The sequence below is a fragment of the Panthera uncia genome (genome assembly GCF_023721935.1).
Source record: "Panthera uncia isolate 11264 chromosome E2 unlocalized genomic scaffold, Puncia_PCG_1.0 HiC_scaffold_19, whole genome shotgun sequence".
Taxonomy (NCBI): Eukaryota; Metazoa; Chordata; class Mammalia; order Carnivora; family Felidae; genus Panthera; species Panthera uncia.
Genome location: NW_026057588.1, coordinates 18719073 through 18727961, shown reverse-complemented (window position 1 = coordinate 18727961; position 8889 = coordinate 18719073).

Below are 8889 nucleotides of genomic sequence, written 5' to 3'. Positions count from 1 at the left end.
GGCCTCGACTCAGCAGATGCTGTAGTGGACAGGATGCAGACACGGGCTCAGCGAGGGCTCTCCTTCTCAGCCCTCCGGGCCCGTGGGGCCTGACTCCAAAAGCAGATGAGTAGCTACTGTTTTAGGGTAGACTTGCTCAGTCCCAGGGTTAACAACCCATCCCGACCGCTGTTGATGCTGCGGGGAAGGGGGGTCCCGGGCTCTTTTCCAAGGCCCCCCGCCCCCACCGATCAGCTCCTGCTCGTCAGCAACGATGCACTCGAAAGTCATTCTACCTCCACCTTCTTTTTTTCCAAAAGTAAAAAGAAGTATTTTAGAACATACTGGAATACACTCAGTGGCATCAATGGCGAGGAATGACCGCTTTCCTCGTAGTTGTTGCCCAAGAGTAGAGGCGCCTGGGGCAGGCTAAGGGGATGCTTTTCATTGAGTGAGACCGGGCTCGGAATGCTGAGGAGATTCAGCTCGAGGCTCACTAGCTGGCGGTCATTTCCTGTCCCCTTTCTCTAAATAAAGTCCCTCTCAGCCTCTGGCCAGGAGAGTAGCGAACCTTCCCATCGCCCTTCAGCCTTACCTTCCTGACCTCGCGGAGTCCAGGAGCCGCCCAGCGAGGCTGGTGGCTGCGTCTGCACTGTCGCGCCCTAGGAATGGCCATGTCTTGTGCCCAGGAGTGGAGGAAGCCAGAAGGTACAGAGGTCAACGAAGGTAATTATTAAACACATTTTTTTTTTTTTTTTTTTTTTTTTTTTTAAGCAATGAAGCTTGGACACAGCACACAAAAAGGGGAGGGTCAGGCAAGCCAGTTTCTGTGCACAAATGTTTTTGTGTTGTTCATTTATGTCTAGAACATTGTTTTTGTCCTTAACCAGATTCCCCCAAATCAGCAACATCCTGTAAGGACAACTCCCTCCGAAGACTGGCATCTGAGGGGATAAACTTTGGAACCAAGTCTTTTATTGCCTTAATGGGCTGTATTTACAACCCAGGTCAGGCGGCACAAAGAGGAACCGCCGTGCGTGTCACTTGCTGGGCTGGGCAGGGCGGGTGCTTTCCTCCCATCTGCTTCTGGCCAAGCCCGGAGGAGGAGGGGGCAGGTCTTTCCCACTCACGTTTGGCAGTGACCGGGTTCCGGCACCCCTGGAGCTGCAGAAGAGTTTGCCAGAATGTGGACCCAGCCCTGAGGCCTCCCGCAGGCACCTGCTGTCTGCATGTGCAGCTCCAACACCGGGACTGTTCCACTTGGTGGTACTGCTGCTCAGGTGGCCCAGTCTGCGTGCCCCTGCCCGTGGAGCAGTAAGGGGATCCACTGTGTGGCCCTTACCCGATGGGGAAACTGAGGCCCCAGAGATAATGGAGTGCGTGAAGGCCACAGAGGTCCGGCTCACTCAGAGAAGGAACAGAGGTGCCTCAGATGTGCTCAGGGGGCTGGGGACAGACCCACCCTCCCCACGAAGGCTGACTCAGGTGGCAGCTCTAATCCCTTGTCTCAGATAAGTTTTTTCTTTGGATGGAGGAGCCCAGCCTGGAGCATTGTGCTGTTATCATGACCACATCCTTCCGGTTGTTTTGCTTTGGAGTAAACACGACAGCATCCCCGATATCCAGAAGAGACCAAGGGTCAACAAGAAACAGCAGGGCAAGCCACGGGTGGCCACACTTCTGGGCAGGCAGATTTCTCAGAGTTGTCACTTGAAGGCATCTGGAGAATGTGGGGACCCTCGCTGTCTCAGAGTCAGGGTCCCACGCAACTCATCAGAGCAACCGCTCCCCTGACCTCTGAGCACAGGGCTCACCTGTGGGCCCATCCACCTTGAGCATGGACGCCACAGGCCGGGGCAGGACGTGCTGCCCCACACAGGACCTTCCCACAGGTTTCTTTGCGTCATTCCTGAAGTCTCTGCTAACACAGCAGCGCTCAGAGTGTAGTTGCTGGGGCGTCTAGATCTGCAAAACACTGCAGAATCCTCCCTGGGTCAAGGTTGCCTCCAAAGGGCTGATGTTCTAACAGAAATCACCTGAGGAGGGCAGGGTGGGGTGGGGGGTAGGAGGGCCCCGCCCGGAGCCGGCCACGTGACCACAGGTAACTCAGCCTCTCCCCAGGCACCCCGCCCTCTCTTGGAACCATAAGGACTGCAGAAAGTTAGCATTCAACTGCGGTGGGTCCCCTGGTCTTCTGGGGCCTCTGCCAAGTGCTGAGTTTGGAACATCTGGGCACGCGGCTCCTTCAAGGGTCAGAAATCTACCTGGGTTAAATTGGGGTCCGTGGTGAGCATTTCCTTGCATAAAGCTGTTGTTTCTTCTTTTTCACTGTTTTCTTGGCAGAGTCCGTGTTCAACCAATTAGCAGAAGTTCTTTTCCCCCTCAGGGAAAATCATCTGGATTTGTTTTCACCCACTTCCCCACCCCCACTCCTGCCATTCGTCGTGACCTTTGGCTTCTTGTGTGTCCAGCCCTCCCACCCCACCGCTGGGGCTTTGCTCCCTGCAGCGGTTCCCTCTTACGGCGCGCGTCCTGGGAAGTTTCAGGTTTCCTTCATACAACTCTGTTATTTCTTAAGTTTCTGCTGAGGCTCTTGACCCTCACTTTCAAACGGTGCTTTTTCCATTGCAAAGATGATGATATTATCACCGTCTGCATTTTATGTTATGTTACGGTCTCATATTTGGTACATATGGTCTCGTATTTGGGTTCCCTTGTCCTGTAACGGTTTTTACGGACATGCTTGGCCTGGCCGTGGGACTCCCTTTCTCCACAGCCTCCTAATGTCTTGTGTTCTGATTCACCTTCCTCCTCAGAGGGTCAAACCCTCACACAGACGCTGGATCTGCTTTTACCGGCCTCAGCTGGTTCCAGGCGTGCCTTCGAGTTTTTAAACTTTCTTCTGTTCCTGAGTTCACATGGTCTTCTGTCCCTTCTCGCCGCTGCTGCTGATGGTTCAGAGCCTCTGGGCCACCACCAAGACCTCATGGCAGGTGTTCACCTACTACCTGGATTCTAAGCAGAGGAACTTGTAAAGAGTCAGTGGAATGTGCAACGTCTTTAAATGCCAAGGACTTACAGTCTAACCATAAAACAATTAGCAAGGGAAGCACAATTTATAAATTCTTATCTGGGAAACGATGTATATCCAAGAGCCATTGGGATAGTATAATTCTACCTTAGGACTTTGTCCATTTTTTATTCAAAAATTTTTAATAGTATTTTATTTTTTAATTAAACATTTTTCTAACATTTAAATTTTTAATAATTTTTATTTATTTTTGAGAGACAGAGTGCAAGTTGGGGAGGGGCAGAGAGAGAGAGGGAGACACAGAATCCGAAGCAGGCTCCAGGCTCTGCCCTGACAGGCTGACAGCATTGAGCCTGATGTGGGGCTTGAACCCACAAACCACAAGATAATGATCTGAGCAGAATTCAGACACTTAAACTGACTGAGCCACCCAGGCGCACCTCTTGTGATGAGAACTTTTAAGGCCTACTCTCTTAGCAGCTCTCAAAGAAGCAAATCTGGAGATTTCTTTTGTAATCGAGGCAAAATATATAGAGCAATAAATTTCTCCTTGTCACCATTTTTAAGTGCTCAGTTCAGTGGCATTAAGTGTGTTCACAGTGTTGTGCAACCATCCATCTCCTGAACTTTGTCGTCATCTTCCCAAACTGAAACTGTGTACCCTTTAAAGTTTTTAAAATTTTATTCATTTTGAGAGAGAAGGAGCATGAGTGGGGGAGGGGCAGAGAGAGAGAGAGAGAGAGAGAGAGAGAGAGAGAGAGAGAATCCCAAGCAGACTCTGTGCTGTTAGCACAGAGCCCAATGTGGGGCTCGGACTCACAAACTGTGAGATCATGACCTGAGCTGAAATCAAGAGTCGGATGCTTCACCAACTGAGCCACCCAGGTGCCCCTAAACTGTGTACCCTTTAAACACTAACTCCCCATTCGCTCCTTTGCCTCAGATCCTGGTAGCTACCATTCAACTTTCTGTCCCTCTGACTTTGACCAAGTACAGTAGATCAAGTGGAGCCATGCCATAGCTGTCCTTATGTGCTGGAGAGGTCTTAAACAGTTAAACACATATGCATTCCCACGATGCAACAAATCCAGCCCTAGCTGTTTACCCAAAAAGAATAAAGCCGTGTCCATGGGGATGCAAGCTGGTGTAGCCACTCTGGAAAACAGTATGGAGGTTCCTCAAAAAACTAAAAATAGAACTACGCTAACAGGCCCAGCAACTGCACTACTAGGCATTTATCCACGGGGTACAGGTGTGCCGTTTCGAAGGGACACATGCACCCCCATGTTTATAGCAGCACTATCAACAATAGCCAAAGTATGAAAGGAGCCCAAATGTCCATCGATGGATGAATGGATAAAGAAGATGTGCTATATATATATACAATGGAGTATTACCCGGCAATCAAAAAGAATGAAATCTTGCCATTTGCAACTACGTGGATGGAACTGGAGGGTATTATGCTAAGCGAAATTAGTCAGAGAAAGACAAAAATCATATGACTTCACTCATATCAGGACTTTAAGAGACAAAACAGATGAACATAAGGGAAGGGAAACAAAAATAATATAAAAACAGGGAGGGGGACAAAACAGAAGAGACTCATAAATATGGAGAACAAACTGAGGGTTGCTGGAGGGGTTGTGGGAGGGGGGATGGGCTAAATGGGGAAGGGGCACTAAGGAATCTCCTCCTGAAATCATTGTTGCACTATATGCTAACAAATTTGGATGTAAATTTTAAAAAATAAAAAATAAAATTAAAAAAAAAACCTGAGAATAAACTGAGGATTGGGGGGGGGGGGGGGGGGGAGAGAGGGGAAAGTGGGTGATGGGCATTGAGGAGGGCACCTGTTGGGATGAGCACTGGGTCTTGTATGGAAACCAATTTGATAATAAATTTCACATTTAAAAGAAATAAAAAATTAAAATCAAATCAAAATTTAAATTCTAAAAAAAAAAAAAAAAGAATAAAATCGCATCTACACAAAAATTTGTATACAAATATTCACAGCAGCCAGGCTGTGTAGTGAGCAGAGGGCCAGGGGTCAGGCTCCCCACGGAGGTGGGGAGAATGTGGGGTCTAGGAGAAGGTTCTCGTTTAGAGGAGAGACACCTGAGTGTCTTTACTGCTGATGGGAAGCCTGTGTAGAGACAGAGAGGTTGCCCAGAGTGACCCACACTTCAGCTCTAGGAATATCTAGGCGTGTGTGTGTGTCCTCCTGGAGGGAGGTAACCCCACCCGTTGAGCCCAGCTGCTTGAGGAACTGAGGGGTGACCGTTACCCAGTCAGCTCAGTTCTGAGAGGAAGTGGGTCCAAGCCAGACAGTTCACAAGCTCTGGCTTCTGGGAACAGTGTTGGGGGTCTGTGAGGCCCGGAGAGCTACCCAAGGCTCTCCTCTGCTCCCCCTCCTCCTGCCCCCCACAATTCACTCACGTGCACTGGGTGGAGGCTTGCAGGCTTGGCCGCTGGGCCCCAGCTCTGGCTCATCAAGGTCCAGTCTTACATCTCTGGAATCCACGCATTTCTCTCCCTGCTCTGGCTTCTGCCCTCTTCTGCCGATTCTGCTGGTTCCACTTTGCAAACCCTGCATGCATCCCCACCCCGGACACCAGTACCGAGCAGTCACAGGTGGTCGACCGAGGCGAGGGACAAGCCAGAGCGTGGCTCCAAGGCAGGCCCTGCAAGGCAGGCCCTGACCTCCCTTCCCTCCTATTTCCTCTGACTCCTCCTCCCCTTCCACTGGGGCACAAGTGCCTTCACCTGGAACATTCTTGCTCCAATAAGATGGCCCTTCTTCACAGAACCATTTTCTGTGGTTTTTTGCCCTTCCCTCACAGGAATTCGCTCACTCCTCAATACAGCTCATCTCCCCCTCCCCCCCTCAGTGCTTGACCTAAGTGTACCCTGTCCTCAACTTCCACAAGAGACTTGTGCCCCTGGGAGCCGCACCAGGTAATGGTCCCGTGCGCAGTGAGAAACATCCCCCTCCAGGAGCAGGCAGGGCCCCTGCAGAACCTCCGGAGGGCCCTGCTCTGTGGGCGCTCCACCCCTAGACCAGAGAGGGGCAGGTGGAAACAGGGCTGGGTCACAGTCTGCCCCACAGCACGGGGCAGGCACCCAGCCTGGCCTCCTTCTTCCCGGGGCTCCAAGGCTCCATGCAAACCCTGGAGGCCGGACTAGACGTGGAGCCCCCTTCCTGGCCTTGCCCCAGAATTTGGGTAGCTGGGGCTATGGTGCAGTCCAGGGCTTGATGAGGGGACCAAATGGACAAGCTTTTTGTTAAGAATGACAGAATAGTTAGGAAGCGGCGGGTGCCTCTGAGCAGGGGAGTCCTGGGGGCAGGCATCGCACTGGCTGTCTGCTTCCCTCCGTGGCCTCTGTTACGCCCCCGCCCGCCACCCTCCTTGCCCCACCTGAGTGGTCAGCCGCCTTCTGGGCACTGTCACGGGAGAGAAGCCCACAGCAGGCTGAGTGGGGCGGGCGGCCCTGTGGGTTCCCAGTGAACACGCTTTCACGGTCCCCAAGCCTCTCGAAGCCTCCCTCTTCTGCACGTGTTCTGCTTCTACTTCCAGAGTCTGGACCCCTCCAGCCTCCCTCCTGGGACCACAGCCGTCCCAGCGTCCACTTTGCTCTTCCGTTTCCCCAAAGACAGCCCCCGGCCTCCAAGGCTCCCCGCCCCCGAGTCCTGAGAGTCCTCAGTGCCACCTGCTTCTCCCAGTGCCGCATGGCCACACTGGTCCAAAACGTACCTTCCGTCTACAGTCTTATGTCCCATTGACTTTCTCAAAACTTTACTGGAATCTGTGATTAAGCAAACTTCGACTCATTCTCTAAGTGCCCATACAAAAATGGTCACCTGATGCCTCCCGTATGTTTTCAAAACAATCAACGGCCAGTGCACGGACCCCTGAGCTGAGGAGCGGCCGTTCCCATGACTCCAGAGTCCGCGGGAACCGCATTTTCAGTTTGTGACAGGCGAGCTTTTCTCTGGAGCTTTGCCACACACCCGCGTCCCCGGAGAACACTCCGCTCCGTTTTGCACAGTTCGGAACACCGCACGGCTGGATCCACACCGCGTTTCTGCGCGGACTCGCGGTGTTGGTACGACAACGTGGGGAAGACGCCCGTGGATGTGCGGGCTTCGTTCCTCCATGTGCTCGCCGGCCCCCGGCCTTGGGGACAGAGCAGGGGTTTCCATCCGGGGGCTGAATGGACGGGAGACTCTGGCCCCGTTCCTACTGCCTCTCAAACGTGTTAGGTTGGCTTTGTCACACACTTGGCGTTTTTGATGGGCTAGACGTGTGTCACTTGGCTTCCCTGTCTCCTCCGCACGTACTCATTTAGGTTACTCCCTCGAAACGCCTGTACCTGCCTCTCCCGCTGTTTTCTCTTGGGCTGTCTTCTGCTTCCCGGCCTCCTTCACTCTCTCTGGACGAAGGGCGTCTGTCAGCCGTGGCACACGCTCCCCACTACGTGGCTTGTCCCGCCACGCGGGCGAAGAGCTCTTCATTAATTGTATTGTCGTCAAATTGTAATGTCATCCTCTGCGGTGAGTGCCTTCTGGGTTTTGTTCAAGAGATCCTTGCCTGACCTGCAGTCGTGAATTGTCTTCTAGAAGCTTAGTTTTGCCTTTCACATTTAGCTCCCTACAGAACTGCCCAAGAGAAACACACCGTGAGCCACATACGCGCTTGGAAGTTTTTTGGCTGCATTTCTTAAAAAGTAGAAATGACAACAAAAATAGGTGAGAGCATCGACTTTCACAATAGGTTTTGTTTCACTCAATTACATACAAAATGTCACCTCAACATGTAACCGGTAGAGAAATTATTGGTGAGATAGTTTATATTCTTTTCACAGTAAGTCTTTGGAGTCTGGTGTATGTTTGACGTTCACAGCACAGCTCACTCTGGGGGCTAGATTTTCATCAGAAATACTTGAGTCACATTTAGACTACTTCAGGAAATTTATGGTTGGAATGGCCATGTGCTCCAACACACACGGAAGTTTTCCTGTAACTGCTCGGAGACCCTGCTCGTTCCAGAAACTCGCGGCTCTGGGGTCCTGTTCTGTTTCCTTCTCTTTTGGCTCTGAAACAAGCAGTTTTACTGTCTCTGGTCTGGAGTCTAGAAGCCCAAAGTCAACGTGTGGGCAGGCCATGCTCCCTCTGACACCCAAGGCGGGGTGTCCTTCGCGGCCTCTTCCTAGCTTCGGGGGCTGTCGCTGGTGTTCCGTGGCCTGGAGCTACATCTCTCCAACCCTGACGGCTGTCACCTGGTGTCCTCCCTGGGTATCTCTGTCCTCACACAATCTTCTTTTAAGGATACCAGTCATCTGGCATAAGGACCATCCCTGCTCCAGTCTGGCCTCATCTAATTGCATCTGCAACAACCCTATTTCCAAATACAGTCCCATTCTAAGGTTCCGGGGGTTAGGGCTTCAACATATCTTATTTATTTATTTATTTAAAAAAAATTTTAAGTGTTTTTTTTTTTGTTTTTTTTTTTTGAGAGAGAGAGAGGATGAGCAGGGGAGGGGCAGAGAGAGAGGGAGACACAGAATCTGAAGCAGCTCCAGGCTCTGAGAGGTCAGCACAGAGTCCGACGTGGGGCTCGAACCCACAAGCCCTGAGTTGAAGTCGGATGCTTAACCAACTTAGCCACCCAGGCATCCCTAACGCATCTTTTTTATTTTTTTTTAATATATGAAATTTATTGTCAAATTGGTTTCCATACAACACCCAGTGCTCATCCCAAAAGGTGCCCTCCTCAATACCCATCCCCTACCCTCCCCCCCACTCCCACCCCCCATCAACCCTCAGTTTGTTCTCAGTTTTTAACAGTTTCTTATGCTTTGGCTCTCTCCCACTCTAACCT